Below are 15290 nucleotides of genomic sequence, written 5' to 3'. Positions count from 1 at the left end.
TTCTTGTCTCGATCATTTTTCTCTATGTCCTTTGAAAGATATGAAATCCTCAATCTTTAAACCCAGGCCCAATCACATTATGAATACCTATTACACACGAGATACTTTAGCATGTATTCTCTCAATTTGCACCACTCAGTTATGTGATATTGTCCTTATTTTGCAGCTATAGAAACTGTGAGAAAGCTGCTTAAGTGCCTTTGGCCACTCAGCTAGTGGATGGCAGCAAAGACCAGATCCCAGATCTATCTGTTCTTTTATAGAATTGGTGCTTTTAACCACTACACTATGCATTTGTTTCATCATGGAAAACAATTTGGAGCTAGACAAGAACTTCCACAATCAAAATAAAAATCCTAGAGTTGTAGGAAAATATAGAAGTAATTTAATCAAATGTCATAGCACATCAGTTATCTCTTGTAGCACATCTCTAAGTGAGAGTCACCCAATCTCAGCCTGAATAATATCCCAATAACAGGTGGTCACACTGTTGAACACGGATTTTTATCTTTTGAGTGACAGACCATGTCTATTTATTAGAAAAGTCAATATTTTCAACAATAAACAAAAATATACCTTCAATATTTCCAAATTTTACTACTTTCACACTTGACTACAAACTCACTGCAAAAAAAAAAATGACAAAAATCTCTATGTCAACATAGACTTGGAAATTATCAAACCAATTTTACAATTAATTTAAAATACAAAGAAACAAGAATAATTTAGGACCAGGATGAATTAAAACAAAAATAGCTGGAACATTTTCTGGACCAGATTTAAACGACAAAATCTCGGGCCATGTGAAAAAATCCTCCCACCCTCAATCCAGGCCAAACAAAACCCTGATCATATCTAATGTTAGAATGTACTTAGAGACAGCTTTAATGATCAGAAAGCTCATTCTCCTATTGAGTTAAACTCTTTCTACCAGCAGCTCTTACTACTAAATCCCAGTAGTGGATTTCCTCTTCTACTGAGTCATGACATTATTTCTTGGAACAAAAATGTGGAAGGGGGGGTGTAAAAACTGCTCCAAGAATTTTATATGTGTAATACACTAGCTTCAAAGTAACGTTATTTTTAATTATTTAAATATCCATATCTAGGCTCCTATGCAATTGATTTCCGTAAGTGACTATGGCACTGATGCATTCCAGACAGGATAATCACTTGTTGTCAGGGATTCCAGAAGCAGAGACCTTGGTGAGCACTTGGTATGTATGAACAGTAGGTAAAAAACACATGAAGTGCATTAGAACTTCTAAGTTATAGTTCTTTCAAGCTTGCCAAGGGAGTTGATTTTATTTATTCTATAGGTTTTAACCATCCGTAAAATGGGAACAATTGGAAAATACAGCCTTTTACTGGTTAAACCTTGTTCAGCTTCAGAAGTTAAGCAAAAAAAAAAAAAAGTAAAATCAATATTTCATTTAAGGGTCTATTTCTTGCTCTTTTCAGAGATATAATTTCATTATATGGTGCATATTGTGATTAATTTAGGAAAGCAAATGTCCAGTGTTAGAGACACCATGTATCACACTCATCATAGACATTTTTTTCATATGAAAAATATTCACCACAAAATACAATCTTAAATCTGTTGTTTCAAAAGTGAGACATCTCTTTGATTGTAAACAATTACCACCATTTTATATAAGCAATAATTGGAGTATAGATATTTATATGTTCACATTTTCACTTTAGATAATATTTTTTTATCATGAGAAAATAAACTGCAGAGATATAGTAAATGATATTTCAATCAATAATGAGTACAGAGCATTAGCAAAATCAGTGAACTTGAACAGGGAGCTATAGAAATTATCCAAATAACTTCCCTATATTCCAGTAATGAACAAGTAGAATTTGAAATTGAAAACATGTACCATTTACATTAGCATTCCCCAAAACAATATATTTAGGTTAAAAAAATAATAATGAGTAGCATTTTTCTTGTATTCTATAGCATCACTTATAGACAGGCTTATTGCTAAATATAATGTCAGGTTAATGTTTTTAAAAAGACATCGAACAGATGATAGCTATAAAATATTCATGGGAATGTAAAGAACAGCTTAGGAAATATAGTCAATAATATTGTAAAAACTATGCATGGGCCTACGTGGATACTGGAAATATTGGAGGAAGCCCTTTATAAAGTATATGATTGCTACTGCTATGCTGTACACTTGGCAGTAATACAAATAACATTGAATGTAAACTGCAAATGAAAAAAAGAAAAATAAATCTAGTAGGAAAGTCTCATAGAGTAAGGATTCTACAAATTTTGTGCAAAAGTTTTTCATTTACTGTTCCCAGCACCTAGTAGAAAATCAATACATATTAGCTATTTTAATTAAATCAACTAATTAAATCAATTAAGCAAATTAAGAGATTTTAAAAAGTGTATATGCATTCCTTGGCTATCAAAGGGTAACTTAATTAAAGTCTTTAAAATTTAAAGTTATTTTTATTAATGTTTTAAACTCAACTGATTTCACACAAATTGATTCAGAGTAATTTATTTCTCTATCTAGAATATTAAAATTACATCAAAACCATTTCATATTTTTTTAGCTTGAAAAACAGTAGTAATAACCTTACCAATAAAAGTTATTGAGTTCTGACTTTGTGCCAGGCACTATTTTAATCGATTTGCATTAATTAACTCATTTAATCCCCTAACAACACTATGAGGAAGGTATTGTTATTATCTCCAATTTTAGGTGAGAAACCTGGGGCCCATGAAGTTAAGTCATTTCTCCAGGGTCACAAATAGGAAGTGGATCCTAATCCCTGAAGCCTGGCTCCAGGGTTCACCTCAGCCACTAGGCAGTATTCCCTGTAAAGAATCGTTTACCAGGTACTTAAGAGGTGCCTGAGATGTTATGTGATGACATGTATCCAGCCCTTATCAGGATGAGAGCACTTTAGCAAAGCAGCTCAAAATTCAAAGATGCACCTTCAGTCCTTACTCTGACATGAGCGAGAGTTGTAGTAGTTGGGCCCTTGGTTCCTGGTTCAGCTCTGTGGGCCACGGGCAGAAAATGCAACCTCTCTGTGCTCTCATTTATAAAATGGGGAAGATGATGAAGTTGGTGGCAGTGAAGGTAGCCATGCCAAGGGGTTGATGTGAAGACTATACAATAGGCTTAATATGAACACTCTACAGATCTTAGCTATTATTGTCATTCCTACAGCTCAGCTTCTTACTGGACTCCCTTCTAAGTGCACAATTGCTCTGAGCCAGGAAATCCTTTTACTCATTCAAAAAAGACAGTATTTGGGCTGATTTGCCTGTCTTGTAAAGGTTGAATCCAATCACTGAGAAAGGGGAATCTGTGTGAGTCTGTTCATTCTCATTAGACGATGTTAAGGCTTGCTAATTCCAGATTGTTCTCAGACACCAGGGAGAAGGAGGAGAATTACAGAATGTAAATTTTCATGTGCTAGATGCCCTTGGAAATCAGCAGTTCTGTTGCCTGTTTCCTCCACCCAACCACAAACTCTGCTTCCAAAGGCATGGACTGCACAGCAGACATCGTAGTTTTGGATGGGGGTGAGCAAACTGCTCTCTGCCATGCAATGTATGGGGTAACTGGGGAATAAGACCCCCAGGTTCTCGCAGTTCTGACAGCCAGTCCCAGCTGCCTCATTCTCTCATCTCAGGCCTCGCAGAATGCACACAGCAAATAGATTCTGGACAAGTTGTCCAGAGGATATTACATTCTCTCCAAGGAATACCTCCTTCCACATAACGTAATTTCTGAATCCAGTTAACACCAACTTGTCTGTAGATACTAATGCCTTATACATAGGTTCAGATTTATCTATGATTCTTTTTTTAATGCTATTCACACTGATATTTTTATTGAAATACTAGAGGCCTGGTTCACACATTCATGCACTGGTGGGGTCCCTCGGCCTGGCCTGTGGGGATTGGGCTGAAACTGGCTCTCCGACATCCCCTGAGGGGTCCCAGATTGCAAGAGGGTGGTTCTTGGGTGACATGCCCTGGAATTGGGCTCCCTCCTCTCTGGGTCTGGGGTGTTGGTGAAGCAGATTTGGGGCTGAGGGTGCTCCAGCAGCAACCTAACCCACAGCCGATTCCTTGAGGAATTGGGTTCCCTCCTCTACTGACTGGAGTGTCTGCCCCTGGTGGTCATTGCATGTCATAGCTACCAGGCAAACGGTAGGATGTCCTTAGGCTTTTATATATATAGATTATTCACATTAGGCAAAGGTATACAATCATATATTCTTTGCAAAGCCATTAGCACAATGATCAGCACTTAGTAAGTGATAAGAAATGTTTCTTCCTTTCCAAACCCAGACCCTTCTCTGTCATGTGACCTGTGCCAGTCTCCTGGCTCCATGCTTCTAGCCCAGATGTTCACTGTGTTCCAGCACTGCCTTTATCTCCAAGTAGGAGTTGCTTTTTAGTTAAAAAAGTTCAAATGAGCAAATATTTGTTGTAATTATGTTCATTAGGTACAAAAATGTGAAGTATTTTGTGTATTTGCTCTTTGGGTAAATAAAGATGGGGATGATCCCTGGTGGTCCTATGAGTCACTGGGAGCAATACCACCCACTTCCCTTCTCTTCTATTTTAAAATTGTAGCAACTCTAGCTCCCCAAGAGGCTGAAATGTAGACTCCCTGCGGGCTGTGAAATGCAGACTCCCTCTGAAGAGATGCTTGACATGATTAGAGGTTGATTAGAGGTTCTAGTCTCTGAGAGCAAAGGACATGTTGTAAGAGACTGACTAGACATAAGTCTTCTTTTTGCAAGAGTTTGGATTTGATTCAGATGCTGCCTCTCTGTCTGAGTACCATCTACCGCTGTTTGCTTTATTCTTTCTCTATATTGCTTTCTAACTGGGGTACAAGGTAGGATGGATACCACAGTCCAAGTGGCCTCCTGCTGCTGAGGTTGACATCAAGCGCTCCTGGTGGGCCTCAGGAAATAGCATCACTTAGTTCTGTTTAATGTCTAGGATGTGAAGTCTGGCAAGGCACCTGCCATTTTCTGCAACTCTCTAATCTTCCTCTTTATTAGCTGTCTGGCACCATCATCACACTGCCTGCTTGGTTTAAATCCTGCTCACTCTTGTAATATAAAAAGACAAGAGAGTGTCCCCAAAGATATAAACTTAGTCTCTCATACTGTAGACAGTTATTTTATTTTCAGTGTAATTTTCCTTGGAACAAAAATTCTTTTATATTTCCACAGGAAAAGAAACTATCTTTTTGCCTCCCAAGTAAATATTTTACATGACAATTGTCCAGATGTTTGAGATGCCTACTGAAGCTTTCTCTATTTAACAACTGATCCTTTAGATCTGTTGTTTAAATGGCAAAGGCTATAGTGTATATTCTCACTCATTTACTTATTTTATTCATTCAAATAACATTTATTGGGTTCTTGCTGTGAATCACACACTGTGCTATGTACTGTGAATACCACACAAAGAAGAGGATGCTCTTACTTGAGAAAACAAGTAGGGGAGATAAACTCACAAACACATAAATTATAACACAACATGTTCAGTGTTATGATAGAAGTATGAGTCAGATGCTCTGGAAACACAGAGGGCTTCCTGTCTAAGTTTGAATAGGGAAGGGTGAGAAGATTTCACAGAGGAGGAAGAGATATTTGCGTTCGCATAGTCAGTGTGTGCAAAGAGGAGGTAAGGGGTGGGGACATGCTATGGAATGTGAAAAGCTTAGTGTAGCTGGAAAGAGGGAGATTGGCAGGGGAAGATCAAGATGAGTTTGGAGATGTCACTTGAATCAGAATGTGAAAAAGTAATTGGAATTAACTGTAATTAATTGCCTAGGTGTTGGAGGGCCAATAGAAATATGGCCTACAGAGCTGGATCTGAGCCTCAGGGGCAATCCCTATCCTCCAACAGGATGTATAGTGACACAAGGACCATGACCAGAAGGAAAATCTGCAACATCACATGAAACAAAACCAGCCACCTACACCCCTGGTCTAAAAAGGCTTCCTGCTGGCCTGGGTGGGGGTTGAATATAGGGGTAGCAGGTGAGGAGAAGGAGGGCAGTTGGAGGACCTGGGAGAAAGCTCCACTGGGGACGGGAGGGAGAAGATGAGGCCCTAAGGCCAGGCCAATGTGGCTCAGGGGTTGAGCATTGACTTATGAACCAGGAGGTTATAGTTCGATTCCCAGTCAGGGTACATGCCCAGGTGGTGGGCTTGATCCAATCCCCAGTGTGGGGTGTGCAGGAGGCTGCAGATCAATGATTCTCTCTCATCATTCATGTTTCTATCTCCCTCTCCTTCTCTAAAAAAAGAAGATGAGGCCCTAGGAGATGAAGAGTGTTTAGGGTTTCTCCACCTATTTAGGGGTGTAAACTTCCTCCTCAGAGTTAAAAAACATGAACAGAGCTAGGAAGTGCAAAGCTCCCAGTTGTCATGGTTTCTTTGTTTGTTTCTCCCCTCTTCTTCTTCTTGTGGGAAAATTACCTAGTGTGAGCCTAGTCCAGGAGGAGGAGAGAAAGCAGGAGTTCTGAGCTGAGGGTGTGTACAAGGCAGGGCCTGCCTGTGCTGGAGGAGGAAAGCAGGGCGTCCAGGGGAAAAGGGAACCCTGACTCCGCCCTTCTCAGGAGAGCGCCTTGTTTTCAAGGACGATGTTAGGACTCACTCTCGCTGCTAGGGGGTCGTTGACTTTTTTCACAGCGTTACATCGGTGGTCAGATTTGGATCCGAGTGCTGTGATTCTACTGTTTCCATTTTTCTCTGCTTAAAGCAGTCAAAGCCTGTTGCTGTCTCATCATCGCTGCAGCCACTACAGTAACAACTACACCTGCTTCCTAATGGTTTCTGTGTGTCTGGAGTCGAAACAGGCCATAGCATCATCCAGTCTACAGGAAAGGAGGGCCTGGGCATCCATCACCTGGCTGACCGCCCAATGGGAGCATCTTCTCTATACTCACCCCTGCTCTCCGGTCCTCAGCTTATGTCTGAAAGACGACGGTGGAAGAACTCACAAGTCACCTGTGCCTTGGACAGTTGTGCTTTACAATGAAGTTCTCTTATATGGAGCTGGGTGTGTTTCCTTGACCTTCTGGCTTCTCTTATCACTTGGACCATAGGCTTAATTACGTCTATCTTCCTCATGAGCCTGCTTCAGGTATTTGAAAGCAGCCCACACATTTCTCAGCTCCTCAAAGAGGGAAATGCAAATAGATGTTGGAGGACTCACTGCTTTGTGTCAGACATTAAGCTGGGCTCATGCACCAAAAATAGCTCCTTTGTAAGGAAAATCAAATCCAACAAATAAATAAACCAGAAAAAAAGACAATAAAAAAGAATAAATTATTTTTCCAGGTAAGTGGTAAGGCCAAGATTTGAACTAGAGTAAATTGCAAAGGTGTTTATATTAAAAATACATTAAAACTTAGCATTTATTTCTATCAAGGTAGTATAGCTTCATAATTTAAAAAGCCAGGTATTGCTAAAATAATATAGTAATAGGCTAATAATAATCATCTGACTCATCTCCTGATTCAGCTAGAAGTGAATCCATTACTCTGTCCACTATCTTGCTGCCTCTACCCAACTCTTCCTCAGAGAGCATAGCTTTGAGTCCATCACCATCCTCATTACTGTACATGTATGTATGGAGAATATATATGGTTGGGACAAGATTTACTAACATTTCCACAATCTACCTTATTTAAAAATTTTTCTCATTAAAAAACCTGCAGAAAGTGCCAAAATGATCTTTAAAAGAATTAAGTGAGCCCTAGCTGGTTTGGCTCAGTGGATAGAGCATCAGCCTGGGGACTGAAGGGTCCCAGGTTTGATTCTGGTCAAGGACACATGCCCAGGTTGTGAGCTCGATCTCCAGTAGAGGGTATGCAGGAGGCAGCCAATCAATGATTCTCTCTCATCATTGATGTTTCTATCTCTCTCTCCCTCTCCATTCCTCTCTGAAATCAAGAAAAAATATATATGTATATATATTTTTTAAAAGTTAATTGAATATTGGAATTTATCTTTAATTAATAATCATCTAACCTGAACTGCTTTATATGACACTCTACACAGAAGCAGGGCAAAATAGGTTGTGTATAGCCTTCCAAATGTGTGGTACTCAAATCTAAACACAACTCTCCCAGTGTGAAAATATTAAACAGTTCTGACATGGAAATAAGAGCTACATCTGATTTTCAAATACACAGGAAGGACTAAAGGAAATTAGATTTAGAATCCATAATAAAAGGAAAATTAGTTTTCTTATTTGTAACCTTTCTTCTTTACTTAAAAAAATTGAACCCATTCATTCCAATATTTAACCTCTGGGCCCTCCTTGCTATCCACCCAACAATACATTCATATTTTCAATAGGCATTCTCTCTTCTCACCAGTCTCTCTAATGGTTTGCAAATCATTAAGCCCAAGTAGTCCCAGCTAATAAAATTGTTTAGAAGTGTCTATTTGACCCTCTCCCTCTCACTCACATCATAAAATATACAGATATGCAAGCACTAAGTTTGATTTTGATATATTATTTCTCTAATCCTGTAGCAGTGTCAGAAATTAACAAAAAAGAACAAACAACCCAATACCAAAACAAAACCCAATCACATTTTGCTCTAAAGTCACCCTGAGAGATTTCTGGGTCTCCTACAAAGAACATCAATGCAACTAGCCGGGCTGAAAGGGAAGTAGGGGTTCAGTGTTCTTCACAAGGTTTAGAATCAAAATAAACTGCACGCTATTTGCTTGGAACTTTATACATATGATAATAATACAAAGAAATAGTAGCCATGAGCTCTTCCCATAGGAACTCATGGTGCAGTTTGGGAAGTAAGAACACTTAAGAAGTGCTGAACAGAAGTGATAAATAACAAATTCATGCAACAGGATGCTATAGAACGCAGTGTTTCGGAAAGTTTTCATCCCAGTAAAAGACCTTCCTATCTTCTGAGACGGCCCAAGGCAAAGGGGGAGTTAGACAGTGGGATTGTGGTCCCCATTTGGTCTTTAGTGAACCCCATGGGTTTGGCTAGTTTGCTTAATCTCTGTGGGCTTGAATTTCATTATTTGAAGGAAAATAAAACTTAAAATGAATAATAGTTGAAACATTTTTTAAATATAAAAATCTGTAACTGAGATAACCTTTCATGAGAAGGATCTGAGTGTACCCAGAGTGGCTAACACAAGCCATCAACAACGTCTATATAGACGGTACACGCACACACACTCACACACACACGCACACACACACACACACACAACTCACACACGTAGAGTACCCATGTACATTGTAGGGATAAACTGAGTGTCACAGGCATATTTAAGTATTTCTTGGAGGTGGGTAGGAGCCACCAAGATTTTCTTTTTCTGTGAATTTATCCTCACCACCATACTTTCACAGGCTGGGAGATAATGAAGCTTTGCCATTTATCTGTGGAAAAGTGTGGAGACCATAATTCCACTTCAACCCAATGATGTTCAGACCCTTCTGGATGAGAACCCTCGTCACTGCAGAGTTGCAAGCCCTTCATCCAGACATGTTTGTGTTTAAATTCAGTTGTGAATATTTCTGTCTCGGAAGTCAGATTAAAAATGTTTAGTGCTATCATGCTGTGATTAGATTATTACATACCTGGCAATCTCTATGACCTCAACTTACAAGTGTCATTTTCTACATTGCATCAGAGATTGTACATTGCATTTCCCTGTACAAAGTCTAAGTTTCACGATTGCATACTCATCTGGGACAGTATCAACATGAGTCCAGGGGCCTGTATGTGAAGCTGGCAAGGCTCCCTTCCTTGTATCATCAACCTAGTGGGCTGCGGAGTGGCAGTGCCTCCCTCAGATCCCTGGCCTTTGGGCTCACTGTAAGCTCCAGCACCAAGAGGCTGCTGCTGGACGGCCTTTGCATATGGATGACCTGGGCTGAGGCCACTGGCCAGTCTTAGCTGAGGAAGGACTGTCTTTCCTCATCTACTCTAAACACGTGGATGAGGCACACCCACAGCCCTATACAGATCTCTCCAAGGGAGGGACTTGAGTTCCGACCCCTCACACTGCTCTCCCGCCTGCCTTCAGATTTCCTATCTCTCTGCTGCACCGAGTAATGACCCCCACCTTTCCTGAAGGCTTCCTCTCGTCCACCAGTCTGCAGCCTCGCCTCCAGCTCTGGTCCTCACATCACCATGAACTAAGGGGCTCTTTGCCCATAAAGGCACAGACAATGCTAGATTCTGTCTGAGCAAGGTTGGAAAGTTGGCACCAAGCCTCTCAGTCCACTGACTCCCTCCTCGCTACTGCTGATCCATTTTTACTCTTCTTCGTAATCACTCAAACCACTTATTTCCCTCACCTTGGTGATATTAATCAAAATATTACATTGAGAAAAAATGTAGATGCAGTTTTCTATGATGCAATGTCATAGTTTGATAGACAATTTGATGGATATAGATTATATGTGTTTTCACATGGAACAAAACCTTACCATATAATGACCACATGATGGTGAAGTATCAAAGATAAAGTCCAGGAGAGAAGTATATTGCAGAGAAGATGTTACCTGCTTCTAACAATAATGCTTTACAATAACAATAATAATAGCAAAGTAATAATAATGGCAATTGTCATTCATTGCTTTTCTATAATATGCCAAAATTATTTGTAAATATTTCATCTTATTCCCCAACGACCTTATGAGGCAAGTCCTCTTATTTCTCTCCTTTTGCAACGGAGGGAATCAAAAACTGGAGATGTTAATATGCTGACCCAACAAACAAATACTAGATGGGTAAACAAGATTCAAATTCTGTCAATTTGATTCTAGAGCCTAACTACTCAACCTCTGCTCCCTGCTTCCTTGTAAGTGTTATAATCAAATAGATAGATGGCTGAGAGAATCTGAACTATTTGAGGTAAATTAGTAAAATTAAACTAGATTGGCGGACAAACACTAGAGTCCCTTCCCAATTATGACAGTTATATTTCTAAAAACACCTCTGGAAGCAGAATTTCCTGTTGAGAACTTCAATACTTTATTTTTTTTAAAATGCATTGGAGAAAATTAAAGATAGTAAGAAAACGGAGAAAGCCTTTTTAAAGTAAGCATAATTATGACATTAGAATAAAAGAAAAAACACCCCTCCCAATTAATTAAAGCAATATTTATTCACCTTAAGTTAGTATAAGGTGTTCTCTGTTGGTAACTTCCATTTAATAGCTCCCGTAAAGTATGCTTGAGTCCACCCAGGACATTAATTCAAGGAGCCATTTCATGTGTGTCTGAAATGCTTTGCTTATTTTAAAATTTATAATAATAACAAGCCTGTACTTGATCGGAAAGTCTTAAGATTGCTTAAAAGGTACATGGAAAGAAGTCCTGTATGCTAGAATTCGGAGGAAGGGTAACTGATGTTATAGATTACTGTATCTAGATATACAACTACACTATGCGATAGTAATCTCTATATAGTAATATATACTACACAAAAGTGAAAGACATTACAGCATTCATTATTATATAGAGAAGAGTCATTTCCTTATAATCACACTGATGATTTTCTCTTTGCCTCAATTATTTGGGAGTAGATATAGCTGAACCCATATCATCTGAGCAATGTTGTGGAAACACAGCTCATTTATCAGATACGGCAAGTTAAATTGAAGACTTGTGATAACTGGTGAAGGCTCATTTTCAGAGACAGCACGAAGGGGTAGAAACAGGGGTGGGATAAGGAACATAGTGAAGGTCAGCCAAAAAAATGTATGAAGAGAGGAAAGTCAGATGACAGGGCCTTGCACACAGTATGTGTGCAATACATATGAACTGAAAAAAATATGAATGGTGGATGGATAGAGTAATGAATGAATGATGGACGGAGTAAAATAATATTGAATATTCCCAACTTCACAGTTTGCCACAGAGTAAATGAGGTATTCTAGGTGACTGCCATATTGCATTCTGTTATAATCAGTGTTGTACATTTCCATCCATGAGTGAGGAAAATAAAACACAATGTCCTCTAACCCCTGTCTGTGAAAAGCTAAGGACATATTTTTCTCTGCTCCTTTCATACTTTGTTTCATATTAATGAGAAGCTTTAAAAATCATGAAAAGTACCAACCTTGAAAGCTGCCTTCCGTTTTGCTCATCTCACCTAAAGAAATGTAAAAAGACAGAAAAAAGAAAGAAAATTTAAGTGAAAGGCAATTAAGGCAACACAGTTAAAAGGATATTAACACACACACACACACACACACACACACACACACACACACCTTTATCCATTTTCCCTTGACAAAGGAGACATTTAACGGTGGAGAGAGAAACACCCTGATGAAACTTCACCCACTAAACTGTTTTTCAAACATTTTGTGCTTTTCGCATTTTGGGATAGTTTGCTTTTTAAAATTTATTGGGCGCACAGCCATTGTGAATGACAATGAGTAGAGGTACAGAGGGGATGTTTAATAAAAATGATGAAACTAAATTATACATAAAGAAGAATTATATAGACAGCACTTAATCAACCCAGGGATACCTCCATCATGATAAGATTTTTCACTAACTTCAGACAAGAGTGTTCTAAGAGGCTGCTATAATTTATTCTCAGGGTCTGCCTACTCTTGAATGCTGATTAGAACACAAGCTTTTGCTTCTGCTCCCTCCTTGCTCCCCCAATAATCTGTTCTCCCTTATGGACCAAGTGATTATTGTCTTGTTTATAATAACTGTTCTACATTCCTTATGGAAATTGTAATTATGATGCTGAATATTCAAATGGCAAGCCACTTTTCTCAGGGAAATTGTAATTATGATAATGCAGTATTTACCCAACCAATGTTTTCTAGCCATTGTTCTCTTTGAGGAATGAGGAGGTCAGAGGAAAACACTGAAATAAAACACCCTGTTGGGATCTCAGATATGTATTCTGGAAAAGCATAATAATAGCAGCTGATATTTGCTATACGGCAGGCACAACAATCAGGATGACATGTATATGACACACATACATATTACCTGCAGGTATATGTCTATTACTTGTTTCTCACTTCATCTATATACCACCTAAGGTAAGTCATATTATTATTCCAATTTTATGAGGCTCAGAAAAATTGAGTAATTTGCCTAACATCACACAGCTAGTAAACAATAGAGTTGAGGTTTAAGCCCAGCTCTATGAGCTCATTGTTAAAAGCCTCTATTTAAATGCACTGGCTCTGTGCACACTTTGAGAGCTGATTCAACCACAATCTCTCTTTTCTGAAAGCAGAGTGTTTTTTCAGTCCTTAAGCAGTGTGATTTGCTCCTGGCAGAGAGATACTTGGCTGTGACCCTTGTTCCTAATGATGAAATTTCTACCATTACCTCTCCGAATGGAATAAAACCTCTGCTCAGAATGAAATTTGATGCAATTTGGCATTATACATTGCGATTAAAAATTTTTATGACGTCTGATCCAAGGGCTCCACTTCTAGAATTTATGCTAGAAGTATAAGAGCATTCATTATAGCATTGTTTTAAATAGGGAAAGCCTATAGAAGTAGCCAAACATCCACCAAATACTTTATGGTGCAATAGAAAGCTGAAGTTATTAAAAATCAAGTGTTCATACCGTGTCCTGGGAAAACACCCATGAGACACCATGAACTTAAAATAGCATTCTGTGAAATAGTATGCAAAATATAAACCTGCTTTTGTTAAAATAAATATATCTGATTTTGCCTCGAAAAATATCTAGAAGAACAGATATCAAATACTTAATGTAGTGACCCTGGCTGGTCTGTCTCAATTGGTTGGGCATCATCCTGAGCACCAAAAGACTGGCAGTTTGATTCCTGATCAGGGCATATGCCTGGGTTGCCAATTGATCTCAGGAAGGGGGTGTGCAGGAGGCAGCCAATCAGTGTTTTGCTCTTACATTGATGTTTTATTTTCTTTCTTTTCCTCTCCCTTCCTCTAAAAAATAAAAATAAAAAATCAATAAAAATATTTTTAAAAAACCAACACAAATACTTAAAGTAGTTATCTTTTTCTAATAGGTTGAGAAGAATACTTGTCCCCCATGATAAATGAATACTCAATAAGCAAAGTGTTTACAGTAAGCATGCTTTTTATTTATTTATTTATTTATTTTTGGTAGGCAGAAAACAAATTTTTAAATATGTGAAATAATCAAGGACACACAAAAATAAACGCATGGATATTATACTTTTTCAAAAAGAAAACAAGTAAATACAACCCAAGTCAACCACTGGGACTATTATTAGGTGAGCCACTAGGTAGGATGGGAAGGCATCTCACCTGCCTGCCTTACTTCCACTCTGTCAGATCTCTGTGACCCAAGTAAGGATAGAGGCCCTGTCCTTTCCTCCTTAGCTCAGCAATGAGGGTTTAGGATGTTTTTCTTTTCTTTTTTTTAATATTATGAAGCCAGGATTGAGCATCTATTATGTACAAGTACTTTATTTACTTTAAAAAAATCCCATAACTCTGTAAGATAGATATTTTCATTTTGATTCTATAAATAAGAAAAATGAGCCTCAGTGGAATAATTTATTTACACAAACTTTCCAAGTTGGCCTGTGTTCTTTTAATTTGGCAAATTTACCAGTTTCATAAAAAAAATAACTAAGATTTTAAAAAATCTCAGGAACTAAGAGCAAACAAAAAAGAAATTTAAAAATGCAAGAACAAAAATATATAAATTAGTGAGTTTTTAGTAGACTACTTTTAAACCACTGGCTTATCACCTTTTGCAGTTAGAGAATAGCTTACAGGATCTGTTCTTGGTCACTCTCTCAGTGTCACTATATTTCTAATACCCACCCCAAGGAGTTCCATTTCCCCCCTACATACTTTAAAGGTTTAGAATACCCCCCTTCATTCTTTCAGTAGGATCCGGCTATTTCATATAGCACACACACACACACACACACACACACACACACACACACACACCATATATATATATGATGAAGCTGATGAGCTGTCCACCCTGACAGGAGCGGGAACCAATGCTAAGCCTCAGTTTCCACACTATTTTATGGGGAGATCACTCAGCCACTTGATGGACAGCAGACTGTGACACTGGACCTCTTCCACTTTAGAAGAGCCAGTGACTCATTCTGACTAGAACTGGAACAGATTCCAAACAAGGGTTTGCTTATTTGCCTGCACAGCCTTGTTCAGCATCATGATCTGAGAGCCTACAGAGTGTTTGATTCATCTGGACACAATGTGCGTATTATTAGTTCAAATCAATGGAAATACCTTAGAA

General features: G+C 38.5%; 1 long non-coding RNA gene across 1 annotated transcript in view; it reads right to left on the bottom strand.

Moving 5' to 3' along the window:
- Positions 1-15290, bottom strand: part of LOC132212737 (uncharacterized) — a 183086-nt gene that overhangs the window by 60617 nt on the left and 107179 nt on the right. The window contains exon 2 of the long non-coding RNA XR_009447775.1: positions 12135-12167. This is a non-coding gene — a long non-coding RNA (uncharacterized LOC132212737). The remainder of the gene's footprint in view (positions 1-12134; positions 12168-15290) is intronic.

This window comes from Myotis daubentonii, chromosome 11 (assembly GCF_963259705.1).
Source record: "Myotis daubentonii chromosome 11, mMyoDau2.1, whole genome shotgun sequence".
Classification (NCBI taxonomy): Eukaryota; Metazoa; Chordata; class Mammalia; order Chiroptera; family Vespertilionidae; genus Myotis; species Myotis daubentonii.
Note: the sequence above shows the minus strand (reverse complement) of the source record. Positions and strands in the feature narration are given on the sequence as shown.